General features: G+C 39.7%; 1 protein-coding gene across 1 annotated transcript in view; it reads right to left on the bottom strand.

Moving 5' to 3' along the window:
• LOC146003488 (relaxin receptor 2-like) overlaps nucleotides 1-19,901 on the bottom strand; it is a 354,498-nt gene that overhangs the window by 79,511 nt on the left and 255,086 nt on the right. The gene's annotated exons all lie outside the window — the stretch shown is intronic.

Genomic DNA, 19,901 nt, shown 5'->3' on the forward strand with positions numbered 1-19,901 from the left:
TCATGCCTCGCTAACAAGTCTATGATTATTGAAGTTTTCCTGGCGGCGCGAATATTGAATCATCAATTCTGAAGATGAGGGTGATGTTAGCTCTTGAATGCTCGGATGCCCATCCGGAAATCACCTGTCTGATTGCCCGAGAAAACCTCTTCAAGTCTATGTTGTTGAGAAAATCTCCAAAACTACTTTGTACGTTCGTTACATCTTCTCGATCACAGGCGACGATTTCTTCTGACATTTAGGGGTGCCCCAAATTAAGCAAAGCATAAATAGGGGAAGGAAGGGTAAAGTAGCCAGTGCGGGCAAAGTGGCCATGTCAGTTTTCTTTGCTGTATAGCGCTTCCGCCACGCGGGAGCCGGGCGAAACAGTCGCCACGGATGCTGTCAGTGTTGTCTGCGACTTTGAAGCGGGAGGCTGCACTTTTCTAGATGTGAACTTATTTTATTGTGTTTTCGCAAGTCTAATTTTAGCTAAGTGGTACAAATTGTTGATTATAGCTAAATAATAGTAAGTGTTATAATTTATATGCTCTTGTGCTGTTTTATTAGCGGGAAATAACCGTTTAAATATTGTATGTTTGAAAACGCTAAGTCTTGTAGGTTAGACGTTAGACCACAGTTTATGTAATGGCGTCATTCCAGGCAAAATGGCCAGGAAACAGACAGACTCGAAAGGCAGTGATGGAAGGATTAGATGTTTAAAATGTAAGAAGTGGGCACATGAAGAGTGCGCCGTTTGTGACGAAGAAGATGATGAGTTTGAGTGCGAATTTCGCAAATAGGCCTACGTCTAATCCTTTATTGATAGACTATCGATTACGAATTACTATTTACTTTATCTTGTAAAGATTTCATACTTAAGATAATACTTTAAAAACATAATACTTATTCTTAATGTGGATTACTTCAGCTTGTGTTGATTAAATACACACTCTGACTTCAATACGATTTGTTCATTTACCTATGCAGGTAAAATGGGAAGGGGCTGGCCACTTTACCCAACCTAGGCAGGCAAAGTGGCCTTTTCGTACTTTTTTAAAAAAAGAAGTAACGTGTACATTTCTAAACAAGAATTTAAAAAAATATAAATTAGAAGTAAAGTTATTAAACTCTCTATTGGTCCATGTTTCTATAACTTTGCTGATTAAAAAGGTATGATAAGAATTCATCAAACCTTAGAGTGGCCACTTTACCCTTCCTTCCCCTACCAATTTCTTCATGTTTGCGGGGGGGGGGATTCCGGTAGTAGGGGTCTAGAAAGGAACTTGAGGGGAATAAAAATGAAAATTTGTAATTATGACTAATTAGCTTTGAAAACACAAACATATCATGGTATATGGAACTATATTTTGATTACATAATTATAAAACATAATATTTCACACGTAACTTTTGACTAGTATTTGATTGATTAATTATCAAGTTATGTTTATAATACTTATTCTCACCTAGCCTGTCGTCTATCCTTCGGCGACGTAATCAATGACTTGAACTCCTCAGCTAATGAAGGTTTTCTTCTAATCTGGTAATTCAGTGATAAATATTTTCTGTTTGCAGTTGTAGGGGCATAAAAATATAATATGTTTGGTTGAAAATATATTTTAAGACCGAAACGAAATTTTTTGTGAAGTATTGGTATTTCTTAATTATCATTCTTCCTGCGCCTCCAAAGCTCGTGCGCCAACCCCCCCTTCCTCCCCGGGGGGTGTTATTTATGCCATTGCTTGAAGGAACACTCCAGCTAACCAGTGCAAATATTGAAATGAATCAATATTGATACACTATATTAATGCACCTCGAATCAACAGCAATCAGGACGCTGTCATGCATAAGCGTTTGGTATGATCATCCTATGTTTGATTTCATGTCCATGCTTAACTGACTGGTTCTCTCTCTCTCTCTCTCTCTTCCTCTCTCCATATGATACTAGAGGGCCTTGGTTCGTTCCCTGTTGAGAACCCACAAAACTAGATGTTGAGGCCAGAATCACAAAAAGAATTGGAGAGCTGCTTGAAAAGAAGATGTGGCGAGATTCCGTCCAGATATCCAGATAACATGGACGAACGAAACTATTGTTGACTTTGAAGTTTGCAAAGACGTCTGAAATGACGTCACTCTACGATATGTCCCAGACGTCCCGTACCCCTACTTGCATGCATCCTGTTTCGACAGTGTTAAACATTGGCCGGTATTAATTTGCTAGGAATGATTTCTTCTCGTGGTTGGTATCCCTGCTCTGAAGGTCACGTGAAGCGCTTGCTCGAATTCGTATGTCAGTTGTTGCGCCATGGCTGATGTAAGCGGATGCAGTTACAGTGCTGAGAATCGGTACGTGTGGTGACGTATGTGGGGGTGCACAAACGACCACGCAAGGGGCAAACGATGTACTGCAACGTACAGTTCGTAACATCTTATAATGTAAATAAATATTTAATATTATATGTTATAGGCTTAATCTATATATATAAAAGGTAAAGTGTTCCCCTGTGCATAGCACCACGCCATGAAGGCGTATAGGGGGTGTGGGGGTAACGCCCCACACTTTCTTGATCCGGTCGTGAGTGAGGGTGATGTGATCAGCATCACGCCCCTGACCGCCTTTACCCCCCAGGGTTTCCCCCAGGTACCCATGTTATTCGACGCTGGGTTGGCGCCGGGGCCGCTTCCACCGTTAGAAAAGTTCCCGGATTTGAACCGGCCGGGGATCGAACCCGGGACCTTTAGCATGGTAGTCAGACGCGTTACCGACTGAGCCACCGCGGCCACACACACACACACACACACACACACACACACACCGGATGTTTTATAAATAACTATCTGATTGCCCGGCGTTGCCAGGGTATTTATTTATCCCAATCTTCTATTAGACAGGAAAATAATGAATTCTAACTATAGTGTAAAATGAACTTGGAGCTGAACGGCATTGGGAGTGTCACTATTCATCATAGCGACCCCGAAAAATATGGATTCCACACTAATATCGGTCGTTTTCGATTATATCTACATGCCACCCACTCCCCACCCCCACCCCTAGGAGTGCCAGGGGTGTCTTACCCCCACAGTATTTCTTTCCAGATTGTAAGTCATTTATGTACCACGTTTGGTCATCGTGAATGTCACGAATTAGCTTAGAGACTCCGAAAACTATAGTTTGATCGATTGATTGATTGGGTATTTTAAGTCCACTTTATACACAGTAAGGCTAATCGGGACAGGACCTACAGTTTAAAGTGTGATCCGAACCACTTGTGCCTCCACCGGGCGAAAACTATGGATTCGACACTAATCTAGGAAATTTTTACATTTTATTTTTAACTTCCTCTCCCCCTCCATCCCGATAGGTGATGAACTTGGAGTTGAACGGCATTGGGAGTGTCACTATCCACCTTAGCGACCCCGAAAACTATGGATTCTACATTAATATCGGTCTTTTTCGATTATTTTTACATGTGACTCCCTACCCACACCTAGGGGTGCCAGGGGTGTCTTACCCCCACAGTATTTCTTTCGAGATTGCAAGTGATTCGTGTACACGTTTGGTTGATATCGCTCCAGGCATTCGAGAGTTACGCTGGAACGAACACACATCCATTTATATATAAGAAGATAGAAGATAGAGGGGTTACACTAATTTATTGCAAGTAAAGTATTGCACTTACTTTAATGAAACCAGTCCAGAACGAACGAGGAACTCAAAACAGTTCTTTTCGACAGCTACAAATGTTAAATGTGTGTACCATGCGTGACACGGCACACATCAACACGACAGTCTACTTCTTGACATACTCGCATCAATGTGGGCCTTTCGATAGTGTCTATCGCTGCGATGATAAGCGACATCACGCGACATCGGTGTGACGAATACCCTGTCTTTGATGAAACCCCACAATTGTTACATTGTTCTGCATATGGAATTTATAAAAAAATAAACAAATAAATGAATTGACACACGTTCAAAGGGATATTTTCATGTATAAGATCGTGAATTACTCTAACGATAATTGTGTACTGCTTCAAAGACATTGACAAATATTAATGAAATAACTATTTATATTTGTGGTAATTCAGGACATACTAATTTTACACCTTTTCCCACTCGAGTTCAATGCACGGATACCTCCGCAAATATCGAATGAAAACTTCTCATCATGTGCAATTCTCTATTAAATGTTTTCGCCGAGTCGTACTACCTTCGTTTTCTTTGTTACAAACAAATATTATTTGCACATTACATGTAGGAGGAGAGTTGCATCTACATTTCACATTGGTCAGCTCCTTCTACTTACTTTCAGGCGCGAAAGCTTGTAGGGTAGTGTTTACCGTTCACTGTGAATCTGATGGTCGTAGGTTCAAACCCTTCCGGTGTCAGAAAATTTTCGTAAGTTTTAGACATATCTCATTGTGTTCATTGTCCACACTCTGTGAAACGGAATGATTCAGTTTGGAATTAACGATGGGGGGAGGGGAAATATTAAATTACAAAATCTCCATTTCAACGAACCGAGTAGTGGACAAAAATTGGATAATTCTTATAAATATTAAAATTACATTCATGTTTTTAGTGGTATAATTTCAGGTAAAATCAAAGATATTACATGGAAAATTTTACCTTGCTCTGAACTAAGCCAAAAGGCATTTCGAACCGATCCAATACATTCTCCAATGCATTTCAAAATGTTATTGAATGTTTCATGTCGATAATTTGACCAATGCATCAATTCTTGACGCTGAGACGATATTTTCTGCAACTACCTCTTCTCTTCAGTCCCTTCTGTTCTTCTCTTCTCTTCTCCTTCTTCTCTCCCCTCCTTCTGCTCTGCTTTATCTCATATCGCCTTCCCTACTTTTCTCGCATCTTATCTCCATCCCACTCATCTCCACTCCTCTTATCTCCTCTCTTGTCTTATATTTCCGACTCCACTGCACTCTTCTCCTCTTCTTTTCGTTCTTCTCTTTTTCTCTCCTTTACTCTACTCTCCACTCCCCTCTTCTCGTCTCCTCTTCTCTCATCTCGTTTTTTTCCCCTTTCTCTTCTTTGCTCCATTTTCATCATCTCTCCTAGAATCTTTTTCTCCTCACTACATCTTCTCTCCTCGTCTATCCTCTCTGTGAGAAAGAATTTTATCACTTGCGATATAATAGTAATATTTTTAATAATTTTATACAATAATACTTGTTTTTATTTCTTTCGTGTGTTTTATAAATATCTATTGTGCATGTGGCAACCCTGAAATTGAGCCTAACTCTGCACGCAACCCACCAACGCCTTGAGTAAATTGGGTTGCCTAGTTTAAAATGTCGTTGTCCTAAAACTTTTGAGAGACACTGTACCTGGGACCTCTGGCTTCGTAGCACGTACCTTTCGCCACAGAGGCCGCCATGAAATGATAATCAGCGCCATTAACTGTACCTATCTCCCTATTACTAGAGATAATTAAATTGAAAAATATTTGCGAGAAAAGTAAATGGCCGAAATAGTGACAAAGGAAGTTACTAAAGCGAGACGAAATAATTAAAAATGAATCTGTTTTAGAAAAGTAAGAAATTTAAATAATTAATACTCCGCTAACAATTTAATGAGCTCCCTGTTGGTGAAAAAGTTGACTATCAGCGACAAAATGTACAGGGACTAAAGTTAAAGTAAACTCCCATTTTTGCAGAGTGGAAATCCAATTTGACGAGCCCACAGGGAGCAAAGTTCTTTCACGCTGAAGGAAATGTTTGCGGCAACTCTCCTCTGAAGCTAAGAAAAGTTTCAGCAGTTTCAGACTTCGACGGTCAAGGTCGGTGAAACACTGACGACAAAATTGGGAAATATGGTTACCAACTACTGGAAGAGTTCTGTCCATTACCAGAGACAGTTGCTTGCCAGGTGGGTATGGTGCCTGGGGCATGGAATATACACAGGGCCTACAACCAACATTTTTCATAGGTATGAAAAAATCAGATAGTATGCGCCAAAATATACAGCACTGAAATGAAAAGATGAACAAAAGTATAAGACATGTTACAATATAGTGACTGGTCTATATGCAACCCAAATAACAATCATGCCTTTTGGGTTGCATAACTGTCAGGAAACCTAAGGTTAGGTTAGGTTAGGGCATGTGGAGTGGACGATTGTCATTTGGGTTGCATATAGACCAGTCACCTTTTTCAAACTCGGTCCACCTTCACGACCGCTTCCATATGAGCGGAAATAATGCTCAATTATGAATATTTTTCCTCCGTCAAGAGACCCATTTCCAACAACAACTGAACAACACAACTTCCTTTTCAGTACTGCGAACACGTGCAGCTGGAGCTATGCCCCGTCGACAAACGCAGCCACGTGTTTGAGATGCGCGAGTTTCAGTACTGTATATTTTGGCGCATATCGTACATGTCTTCTATCTTATCGCAATACAAACTTTATCACAATTAATAAATAACTGATTTATATATTTCGTAGTATTACCTAAGTAGCAATGGGCAGAACTTTTTGAAGATTAAATCCAAGAACAATGGGAGGTTAATAAAAGTTTCCTGTATTACTTTTCAGAAGTGCCACTGGTGCAATAGTCATTATATTTAATTTCGAAACTGGACGTGTTTAATATCAAACTCTTATTTTGTTAATAAAACATTAAAATGCTGTGTCCACTTGTCTAAGTATATACACTAAAAATGTAACGTTTCCACCCTCTAATAGGATCTTCTTCAGACGAAGATTCATAATAAATTCTTCGTCTGAAGAATACCCTGTTAGAGGGTTGAAACCTTACGTTTTTAGTGTATATTTTTATACAATAAATTGTGCCTTGGTCAGCATTTTAATGTTTTATTAAAATGGAAACAAGACTTATCAGCGTTACCATTGGTCTTATTTTGTCTATCGATTGATTGAGTTATTATTTAAGGCCCACTTTATGCAATTCACAATAACTTCTTCGTCTGAATAATAATAGACACACACACACACACACACACATATACACATATAAGAGCTGAACCGATACCGATGCCGATACTTGAAAAATGCAAGAATTAAAATTTGTTCAAAATATTGATCAATATTGGTGTGTAAATATTCTTCTCCAATTATATACATCAAGGTACCAAGAAATTTGATTTAGGATATTCAATAATTTCATCAGAATATGAAAAATACATATTATGTAATCACAAAATATAGTTTTTCGTGCAAAATTGGTGCAAAATGAAAAGGCATTTTGAATTTTGAATAATTTCCAGGATAAATAGGCTCCCGAGATATTTTGCGATACCGATACGTCGGCATCGGTTTCTGATCAGCCCTGTGTGTGTGTCTATCTGCTCCTCCCCCACCAATCCTCACTGATTTCGAACCCTGATATAAACACATAGGCTAGGGGGCCCGCAGGAGTTTTCCCAAGGGGGCAAAGTCATAGAAACTTTTATTATTATCATCATCATCATCATCATCATCATCATCATCATTATTATTATTATTATTATTATTATTATTATTATTATTATTATTGCTGCTGCTGCTGCTGCTACTACTACTACTACTTATATATATATATATATATATATATATATATATTAAAAATTACATTTATACATTTCATATTCTGTATATCTGTATATATTTACATAACTGTATACTTAACGTATTAATTCATGTAGGAGAAAAAGCTGTTTTTTCATAGTTAGATATTAGGCTTAAATGTAACCCTACTTTAATAGTAATAATAATAATAATAATAATAATAATAATAATAACTGTTGTTGTTGTTTTGTAACTTACGGCCTTTAAGTCACAAAAACAATATTTTATTTTGTAAAATATTCCTAGAATTTCACCATTCGAATTACATTAACTTAGTCCAGAAATCTCAGTGTGCAAAGTGCCCCCCCTGGTCCCTCCCTGCGGGCGCCCTTGCACATAGGTTTGTTATAAGAAGTTATGTGCTATGTAATATAATCTAGGGGTGCGGAGGACTTCTGAGACACTCTGTGTATTGAACCCTGGGCATGCGTCTCCTTTCCAAATAATAAAAAAAAAACATCAACTTCTCTTTATAAGAGCGTTCTAAATTTCTTTCTTTAGAGTTCACGTTAGGCAAGGGAACCTAATTAGGACTGCGAGGAGGTTCTGAATGGCTATCTTCAACAAATCACTAGCCGCGACTACATAACACTAAACAAAAACAAGCATACATAGAAAACAGAATAACATGATGTGACAGGGCAATGTGCTGTGTTTGACGTTTCAGCCTTTCTTGTGGAAATTACCTTCTCAACCATCTGCTGCAATTGTGGACAATGTTGGCGCCATAATTGCCTTTTTGATTGCAAAAAGGGACACAATGCGACTTCACTGTCAGCTGTGGTGGGTTTTGTGCTCTTTTCTCCGACAAATCAAGCTTCGATTAAAGAAAAACAAATACGTTGGAAACAATAATTTCTGATTGCGGAGGACTGGCAACAGCTTGATGCAGTAGTGCTGGAACGTAGGTACGTACAAGGGTATAGTGCACCCAGAATTCTTTGCGAAAGGGTAGGCTTGCCAACTTTAAGGAATGAAATTCCGAGAGATTTCTTTCCAACCTTCAAACCGCGTCTTCCCGTTTCGCCCATTCCCCTTTCGTCCAGTACCGAAAAACTTGTTTGATTGGCCCAAGTGATAACCCGCGCCAGAACGGAAGTACGTTTCGCCCGTTACCGTTTCGCCCAGAGGGAATTTTTAAAAGATGGTTTGAATGTGAAAGGAAAAAGCCAAATAATCAGGTGTGGCTTCCAAAGGGGAGCCTTGTCGCATTGTTTAATAGTATTAGCCAGTGAGGTTAGGTTAGGCAAATCTTCTACTGTTTTAGGTATTGCAGGTCGATGTCTTCCTCGCACATTATAAAGGCTGTGTTTAACGCCATTGAAATTAGGCAATCCTGCATACTCCTCGTTGGTTCATTTAGCTTTAGCCAATTCTTGCCTGAAAAAAGAAAAATTAAATTGCCAAAAAAAGAACAACGTAAAAACAACCACTTATTGTAAGCACAATGATTCGGATTCCACTTTAAACTGTTCATAAAAGTAAACTTAAAACACTGGCTCTACACGATTGGGAATATTTACTTTCATATTTCCCTTCGGGCGAAACGATACTTCCGTTCTGGCGCGGGTTATCACTTGGGCCAATAAAACAAGTTCTTCGGTACTGGTCGAAACGGGCATGAATCTCTTAAAACACTTAAAATGAAAAATGTTACAATGTCGTGAACATCAGCTGTTATCCGTTTGTGGTCGTGCTACTGTGCATACAAAATTAAAGTAACTTGATCAAAACAACCTAGCGACCACAAGTTGCAAGTAAGCAAAACAAAGTCAATATATAAATGTGCAGACTCTTTTGAAGAAGCAATCCTATAACAAAATTCTTCAGAATGAAGTACAAAAAACTTATTTTTGTTCTTTACATTGCGCTTCATAACAGCTGATAGGCTTTTGTCTATCTGTGCTTAATGTGGACATAAAACACTCAAACTCAAGAACTGAAAAATAACCTGAACATATATAATACAGCGTGTTCCGTTCAAACCTCCCACATTTCAATTCATCATTGCTGAAAGGTTATGAAACACAATGGAATGCAAGTGGTACTAGACGAAAGAGAAAATCAAAGAATTTTATAGCATGACCTCGAAGTTCGCCGTTCTCTCACTATGCAGCGCCACAATCGCATAAAGCACAATGCCGACTCCGCAGCAGCGCGCACAATCTGTATTCTGGTATGCAGAGACCAAATCAATCATTACAGTGCAAAGAAATTACCGGAGAGAATATGGAAGTGAAGCAAGCACCTGATGAGAAAACCATTAACGCATGGCGTGCGAAGATTTTGGCTTCATTTTTACCCTTACAAGGTGCAAGTTGTTTAACAATTGAAGCCAAATGATAAGCCACAACGACAGAAATTAGCTATTGAAATGCTGGATCGTATCGACCGGGATCCTCAAATTCTTGGAAACGTGTTGTTTTCAGACGAGGCCACATTCCATCTGTCGTAGTCAGTGTTGAAAATGAGTTGAAACGATGGAATGAAGCCTTGAGCTAATCTGATCCTGAATTGTACTTTTTCCTGTTAAAAACTACCTAGAAAATGGACATAAAACATGTTTAAAATATTGCATATTGAATTGGGAGTACACGGTTATGCAAACTTCATTTCTTAACTTAACAGCTGTATGATCTGTTCTAAAATGAAATTGCCCATGTGTATATACAAGTACAAACATACGAGGGCTAGTCAAAAATGAGTGAGAATGATTTTTTTTTATCACACATTGAACATGCAGCGGTGAAAGAAATTTGCGCGAGAAGAACGTGTCTTGTGGAATCGGCAGATAAAATTTCAAGCACGTCAGTCTGGCAACACTGCGCAAACAAAACACGAATGGTCAGAAGTCTCATGCGGAAAATGGAGTCCGTTCGTGAGGAGCAATACGCGGCTTTGAAATGTTGAGTCCGTCTGCAGAAATCCGCCACAGTTGCAGCAGGCATACGGCGAAGATGTCCTTCCACAATCAACCGCATTTCGATGGTTCAAACAGTTTAAGGAGGACCGTGTTTCGACCAGAAAGCAGGGCGGTCCGGGCGCTCCGGCCGGCAGTGAACGAGATTATGGTTAACACAGCTGCCGTCATTGTTCGGGAAGATCGCCGAATAACAATACATGAACTAGGGACGTGTTACACACTTCCCATGGTAGTGCGTTCACCATTCTGCACGATCGCTTGCACATGAGACGCGTGTGTGTAAGATGGGTGTCGAGATTGCTAAATCCTGAACAGAAGCAGGTGAGAGTGGAGGTCTGGTAGGGGAGCATGAAGAGGCCTACCTGAATTCCATCATAACTGGTGACGAGAGTTGGCTTCACCACTACGATCTCGAAAGCAAACAGGCGAGCACAGTCTGGAAATCACCCGGTTCTCCGACGCCAAAGAAAGCCAACGCTGTTCCGTCGGTGAATAAGGTAATGGTGATTTCCTTCTTCGACTAGCGTGGAATTGTCAACCACGGTTACTGGGCAGTATTATGTGACAGTTTTGAAGACCCTGGCTGAACACATCCGTCGAAAACGACCTGAACTGCAACCATCTGTTTAGTGCCTACACCAGGGTAATGCACGCCCTCACGTTTCCAACGTTGTTGCCCAATATCTGGCTCACCCTCCACACAGCCAGGATCTTGCTCCATGTGACTTTTTTTTGTTCCCTCGTCTGAAATCGGAGCTGCGGGGCAAGGGTTTCCACTCATCAAAGGCCGTTCTGAAGAAGGCGGAGACGTTTCTGAAGACGATGTCAAAAGACGGGTTCCAGCACGTCCTCCAGGACTGGCAGACAAGTTGGGCCAAGTGTATACAACTCGATGGGGACTACGTCGAAAAATACCGTAACAAGCTGGACCCTGCATAATGATTTGTGAGTGTGTGTTTGTGTGTGCACCTCCAACGTATTGATCGATTGAGTCTTTGAAGTCCACACTATGCATAGATAGGCGAATCGGGACTGGACCTATAGTTTAACGTGCTTTCCGACCCATTATGTGCCTTCACCGGATATAGAAACCAAGACTCTTTGACTATGACTATGATGCGACGATCGGGATGGATATATGTTTGTGTAGGTTGAACTTTATACCACCCAAATCAAAACCGCACCTGCGACACTGGCTTGATGCACGAAATGGTGGACGGCTCTGATTTCAAATTGAAATGCTGGACAGTAAAGGTAGCTTTGTAACAGGAGTGATGGGGATTTCCCTCACACGTGCTGTTTCGCGTCAAGACTCTCCAACTCTTACTACCCCCAAAACACAAAGTGAAGTTTCACCCCAAATATGAAGTTTCCAGCCCATCATGTTTGCTAACGACGGTACTAATTATATTTCATCAAAAAACCAAATCGAGTGATGTATGAGCTTTGCATTTGGCTGCGAATTTCCTAAGAACAACCCTACACGACCCACACAGAATATTTAACTACGTAGAAAAGAGACTTGACCATCTTTTTGTTCAGGGCTTGTAACGCAATACTCGCAACCCACATTCTGTATTGAACAATGCCCACCCACTTTTCACATAATCCTTTGTTTCAGAGTTTCAAGCTCAAACAGAATATTTGAATTCATCCCCAGACCAGTGTTGCCAGCTAACGAGAAAATTCCCTGGATGCAGAGAAATTAAAATACAATTTTCTGTGAGAAGGGGAAAGAGGAGAATTTTATTGGAAATTATAAAACTACGGTTGACATATTCGAGTGTGAAATACATTTTCATTTATTGATTGATTAATTGAATTGGTTTATTTTATTTCATTTTTCTGGAAGTTTTGGCTAATCGCGAAAACTGATGATATGAAGAAATTGATGAAGGAACACTAATAAAGAAAACCCATGCCAAGACCGGGATTCTAATCCGGGATCCGTGGCGTCGTATCGCCCTGTGCTGACCACTCTGTCACACAGGTTGGCACATTTTCCTTTAATCTCGTCGCCAAATTTACCACAATGAACATTTTTAATTTGGCTTACGAACAATTAATATATTTTTATTATTATATAACTTTTGAAATTATTGTACAACACAGGCAGTATAAACCTAATGTTTATGAAACTTTCATATTTTTTCTTTATACATGCATATGACTGTGAATTAATGTTTTCATGATTTAATGGCAAACTACTATTATTAATAATAAAGTTATGTGATCGCAGTTTCATTATTTTAGATGAAGGGAAATTTTGGATGGAAGTAGGAAATATTGTGTTTTCGGGGGAGAAATTTTGCTTTCTGGTTTGGCAATACTGCTCCGACTCGGAAGCAATGGACAAGCTGTAACATGAGCCTCCCACCTAGCTCTGCGGCAACGATCAATTTACAAAGCATGTGGCTAGCTCCCTTTAAAAAATATAAATCCTTACGATGCTTTTTAAAAATCAAACCTCTGATGCGATGGAGAGTGGGAACCAAGTTTTTTTAACTGGTGTCGGTTGTTTTATACTTTTTGGTCACAGAGCATTAAACCCTTATGCTCTCCGCTTTGAGATATTTAATCTAAACGGCTTCCTGTGTGATAACCAAGTTGTGGGCGAAAATTAAAGTGAACAAAACAAGCCCACGTTCTTGTTCGAATGGGTGTATTTCTTTGAAAATGTTTTCAGAAAAACTTTCAAGAACGAGGCTGTTTTACACTTACAAAATAATGACAACGATGAGGATGAAATGAGATGGAACAAATACAATGATACATCTAGGGCCAGGCCCGGACCCAGGATTTTTTAGGGGGGGCAAGCTCGAATCCTTAGTTATATATATATATATATATATATATATATATATATATATTGTAGAGATATGGAGACTATTAAACCGAGAAAACCTCGTCATGTTAATATTCACACTTGTTTATTTCCTGAACTTGTCCGACCAGCGAGTGATCCCAAGAATGCGCTAACTTGTAACTTCCGTTAAACAAGGAACTGAAGGCAAACGCGTGGATCTAAACGAGATCCATCGTGTTCGAAAGGTTTAACAACCTTTCGACGCCTGAGATTATAAAAGCAAGCTCCTACCCGGAGCTCGCGCTCATTCGAACTACGCTTATCATCGACGCTACTCTCTATTAGAACTTGACACTCATCGACGCTACATGGATAATTAGTCTAATTACTTTACAACACATTAGACTGCTGAACTACGACGATGGAACACGGAGTTACCGCTGCCTAGCATGCTACAAGTCGCGAGGGATCGCTCGGTCTGGTGAGCTGAGGGTCGCTGGATAGAACCTTGGCAACTGTCACGATTCGGTCTGCGAGAAGCATCAGGACAAGACAACACACACACCACCAGGTATGAACAAGCGTGAATAACCTTTACACCAACTTTCCATATCTCTACCCTCCTAACGGAGCAGGTTCAGCCAACAGATATTATTAAGCTCTACCTAAATGTTTAAATGAAACTTCCCTGTGACCTCAGATCCCAAGTAAAACGGGATTACAACAATATATATATATAATTGTCATGAAATATGTCAATTATCAAATAATTAATTAATACATATATATATTTATAAACATATATAAATACATTAGTTAGCTACATTTATAAAGTAGCAAATCAATTCCTTTAACGACTGGTTCAAACTGTCAAGAAGTTAGAAGATAGGTGAAATGTTTCAAATAAGTGTTAGATATTATTTAATTATTGCTTTTTATTAAAAGTAATACTTAAATTTTCATACTCTCATTGTGTTATGTTTCTATAATGGTGTAAATCTATTAATGGTCTCTCGAAAGGAAACATTTCCTTATCAGAGTTATAGCTATAGATTTCAGCGCCCAGGACGAGAATGATTTTCGCACCGAATTTGCACCCCCCCCCACCTTACCTAGATGCAGCTGGCATACTTAGACATTGTAGAAATGTTATGTACCTACTCTTTTCCGTTGAATTCGATGAAAATAGAACTTAGCATTCAAGAAATGTGGCTAATAAAAGGACAGTCGGTTGTGCATCCCACACCATCTTCATTGAAGCAATGTGTGTTATTGTTCACATCTGCAAAATTGATTGCAAATTAAGGATAACAAGGTGAAGGGACAAAAAATTAGAAACTTTAGGAAGACATTAGTTTCCTATTAAATTAACATGTAAATGCTATGTCTTATTCTCGACGAAAGGAGGTGAGAAATGAAGGAGAAATCCAGGGGCCTAGGATGACAATGACAACCACCTTCCCAGCTACGGCTCCATTTCTTACTACTTCAATTTGATATAATTTTAAAATCTTATCTATGACTGTAAAAGTACGTTTTTACCCCATGCTGTTACCAACTATAGAGAAGAGAACAAGAGTTGTATGCAACATTCTCGCACAGACTGATATCGTTCTTTGTTATTCCATCTTTGTAGGTGTTTATGATGTTATTCTTAGTAAAATATGTTTGAAGTCCAAACTACGTAATTGCTTATCTTTGTTGTTATAACACAAACTCTTACCCTCGGAAAATTTTAATGGGGGAAAAATTTTAATACAACAAGATTGTTGGTGGGAAGGTTTGAGATCCCCCTTCCGCCATGTGAATTAGTAGTACCCTTAATGTGACCACCAACGCTATGGAATTATCTTTATAATGAAGAACATGTCTGAATGTGAATAAACCACAAAAAGAGGACATTTTCTCATCAAGACTGCAGTTCGAAAAAAGTCAAAACAGGGAGTAAATGTGGTGAACTGTCCCGACCAAATTGGAACATTTAGTAGCTTCGCATAAATGGTTATAAAACTAAAATTACTAAATGTAACAGACTACAGACTTCTGGAGTCTGCCTCTCTCCAGAGCCAACCCATTCATTTATACAAGAATAAAATCTAAATTCTTGCAAAATCTTAAAAATTATCCCTGCTTTTTTTGTAGGTTTGCATCAACATATTTCATGGCTCTAGGTTTGATTGATTGATTGATTTAGTTTATTTTACTTCGCGTTTTGTGCCTGTTGGCTAATTTGCGAAGATGGGGATGAGTGATGAAATGATGAAATTGATGAATGGACATTCACAAACAACCAAGCCCGACCGGGATTCGAACCCGGGACCCTTGGCGTCGCAGCGCGATGTGCTAACCACTCGGCCACAGGGTCGGGCTCATGGCTCTAGGGGAGGGGGGTATGGCCCCCTTGGACCCCCTGGGTACGAGTCTCTCCAAGGCTCGAACCTGTATCCTCTGGCATCCTAGCTTTATACGGTTTAACTTCCCCACATATCTTCCACCACCACTTGGTAGCAATCAACGCGCCATTTCTTAAAACTACACACGATATTTCAGTTGTGTCTTTTGGTTTATTAGTATACATAAGAAGGTATGACATACTCGATGTACAAAGCAATATACCCATTGTTACCATTATTAACAAGCGGAGACTGAAAATGTCCTTCGTCACCCCCTAGTAATATTATGGGATAGATTTATAAAAATGGCGATAAATCCTAAACCACCGCTGTTTTATGAAACATTTCAATATCACGTGTAACAATAAGGAAAAAACAACACTTCAACAAGGTTCGACAATTAAGAGTCCAGAGGAAGACGTGTGGTCAAAGCCCAAAATTCGTAATTTGCCCAAACCACGTGGCAATACGTTGCACCAATTAACACGCAATTCCTTAAAATATACACACAATATTTCAGTTCTGTCTGTTTTGTTCATTAGTATACATAAAAGGATACGACATGCTCAAATAACAAAGCAATATATGCATTGTTACTATTAAAATTGCGGAAATTGTTTCCGTAAACTGGCAACACCCGTTTTCATACATTGTTATTATTTTTTTTTCCACGAGAAGTATCAGCCTGTTTTAAACGGAACTTTCATGCTTGTAGGTATGCACAAGTGCTAAGTATTATAATTTTTCATTCTTTTGCCATAGGACGTACCTTTCCTTTATCACGCATAATTGGGAGGTACAATGTATACATTTTACTTAACTAATATCTCAGTCTTTAAGAAAGTAAGCAAAACCAATTTCATCTCTCTACGACAACTAGTTCCCGAGCTATGAATTGTTTTTCGTACATCACGGCAAGTGTGAAAAGTGCGCGCTTGAAATGTTACCGTCCATAGAGGTTGCAAGTGGGGAGCTTGCCAGAACTCCCATCCTGAAAATGAAAGGGACGTTAGCTCTCGAAATCTTAGAAACATTTCCAGGCACTAAGGATTCAAAGAAGTCAGTTACTATGGTAACACACAGAATCCAAAACGTGTCAACTGGCACAAAATTATTGAGTCCAGTACAGCGATTTATCCACACACACCGCCAAAAATTTTCTGGAAACTTTTGCTCAAAGGTCCAAATATGGCCATTTTGGCGCATAATTTATACTTACATCCAGCAGCGGCTTCTGCCTATTCGCACATTCGCACGTGCACACCCAAATAGATCTGTAATGCAAATCATTATTATTATAGTTATTTATTGAACTCCATCTCCTTCGAAACATCAAGTGTTCCCACTCCGCTCCACCAAGAGAGATGGTGGAGAAGTCTGCGATGCGTGATATCAACCCGCGTAGACCAGGCCGCGATCGGGGTTGAACACAATGGTAGTTTCGCTCTCTATGACGCTGTTGCAGCAGTCGCGTAGGGGACGCTGATTGGGTGTTTTGGCTTGAGCGCCGTGTGAGGGGGTGTTGTATCGTTTAGGAAGGCCGTGAACACATCGATCTGTGTGCGAAGAAATGTAATGTTGCAAACCCATTCCATTGGAGATCGTGTGACGCAGTCGATGAAACCAATACATCATCGCACATTGAGGGATCCTTTTCTCTATGAAAGGGAAATGTGGATGGTATATTGTCCCGACCATAACAGGGGAAAAAAGGAGGGGAGAGGGGAGGGGGCAACTGAAACCAAAACGGGTGTTTTAAGCTTGCTTTTGCTTCGTGCATCTTGGTCAAAATAAACGACCTCTGTGGCGAAGTAGCCGAATTATCAACCCGCGGGAAAGCAGCGTGCATCAAATAGTTAGCTGTTTTGCATTGTGTGGCTGTTACTGCGTTACAAAATTGTTTAACGCTGTCAAAAGGTCGTTCTTGTTTCAGTGCAAAGTGTTTGATTTCATGATGAATAGGGAAACTGTACATAGCGAAAGCAGAATTAACATTTAACGTTTTTGAATTTTTGGAGGGAAGTTAGCTACAAAGCCTGTAGCAACTGCACTATTATATGGATACGGCGGAAGAGAAGGAAAATTCTGGAGTACGATTAGGAAGCAAGGCCGTGTAAACTTAGTGAGTTATTTGCTTTAACATTTATTATTCTCTTGATTTCGCTTGATTTGCTTGGTTTGATCAGTCTGTCATTAGAAATAAACAACAGCTAGATAGATTAAAACTGATATCCTCCATGTGGTAGTTGGATCGGTGTACGCCTTTGGTATACGCCAATGTTATTATTATCCTTGTTCATTAATATCAGCGGAGCGGGGGAGAAATATTTTACTAAATATTTTGCAAATCGACAATAGTATTAATATTGTAGATCGGTATTTCTATGTTTTGAGTGATTTTGTCAGGTTATCGAATGCTGAATTAAATACTGCACAATAACATCGCTCTTCTCGTAATTGGCTGGATAATTTCCGGAATATTTGAAATTTGTAAAAAAATCCGTGTTAAAAAAATGATAAAATACGTATAACTCTGTCATAGCATCATTTTCACTGAATGATGATCAAAACTTGGGTTGCCAATATATTAAGCTTCATTATGTACGCAAAAACGGGTGTGAGTATTTCACAAGGGTGGTAGAGCACTTCTGGAGGATGGACTGAAGTGCACACCCATAGAGCCAGACTACGAGCCGCCACTGCTTTCATCCCTCTATAAATACGAAGTTACAACGCCAGGTGGAAAATTGTGGATAATACCCTGCTCCAGTAACACATTAGAGTTCATATAATGCGAATGATGCACTATTTTATGCATCAAAATACATAACATGTATAAAAGGGTACCGTTCCCTGTGTACTGACCACTAAACTATGAAGGTCGGCTACACTATACTGAGGGTCTCACTTATCGCACAAAACATGAGCAACCTTGTGATCTGACGTCACAGGAGAAAACTTTTCAGTTTTAAATAATAATTTTTCATTGTATTTATGCTAATGGAACCTAACCTAACAGGCCTAACTGAACCTCGTAGGCATTACTCGTCTGACGTCAGGACACAAGGTTGCAGAAGTGAAGTGAAACAAGGCAGACCCCTACACTGAAGGCAACTCCAACTGGCGGCTGGGAAACAGCGAATCAGCGATGAGTTGAATTTTTTTCGACTGAGATGCGGCATTTTCGAGTCACAAGGTACCGAACGTTCTTCGTGGGACGAAACAAATGAGCGTTGGGTCCACCACATGTTGCCAAACGTACTGTAAAGAGAGAAAGGGTCTTCTCTGACAACGGTATTGTCAGCACCAGAAATGAGCGGGGGTTAATGGTACAACTGCACACGTGACCCTGAAAGATGAAGTTTCCGGAAGGGTCACCCACAGGTCGGAATGCAGGCGGACACACAGCCATATAAAGACAACTGGCAAAAACAGAAGTACGCTTGGCAACGTTACTTCGGGAGAGCGATGTGATCCCTTCAGCTTTAACTTCGCAACTGAGTTTGTTAACACCCATCGGACCACACGCTCCCGAAAATGATTGGGGGAAAGAAAGCGCCAGAAATAGCCATCAAGTTCAACCGCCAATTGGAGTTGCGATCAGTATAGCTACAGCAGAAAGGCAAGTTTCAAATTATCTTATGACGCTTACAATGCGTTCTATCAGACAGCACACTAACTATGATTAGATCGATGGTATTCATATATGCAGGTCATATCCGTTATCATTATTGTTAGATTTCGCAAAGGCATTTGATTCTGTAAAGGTTTTAAAAGTTATATATTTACCAGATAATTTTCGCTAATCTCTGTGCTCTAACGCATAGCATAACACTCAACACACCTATAGGTGTTAATATCAAGATAGGTGCTTTGAGCATTTCCCAACTTTTCACACTCATGCATACTTGAAAAATATTAAACGGACGTGGAAAACTGAAACTGAAAGAAATACAGAATGTAATATAAATTTGTCCAAATCACTCTGTAAACACCGACCGAGATGGGTGTACAATTAGGGAATTTGCGGGTAAATATCATAACTGGGTTTCCTCAAGTTATTACATACGCAGCTATGACAGGTAAACGTTGGCAGTGTTGTCCATCTTCCTCTTTTCTCTCTCAAATACCACATTGCGATAAAAATAAGCAACGTTACTATGTACATACCATACGAATGTAAATGAAGTTGCTTGCCATGAGC

Source organism: Lepisma saccharinum, chromosome 20 (genome assembly GCF_977018435.1).
Source record: "Lepisma saccharinum chromosome 20, izLepSacc3.1, whole genome shotgun sequence".
Lineage (NCBI taxonomy): Eukaryota > Metazoa > Arthropoda > Insecta > Zygentoma > Lepismatidae > Lepisma > Lepisma saccharinum.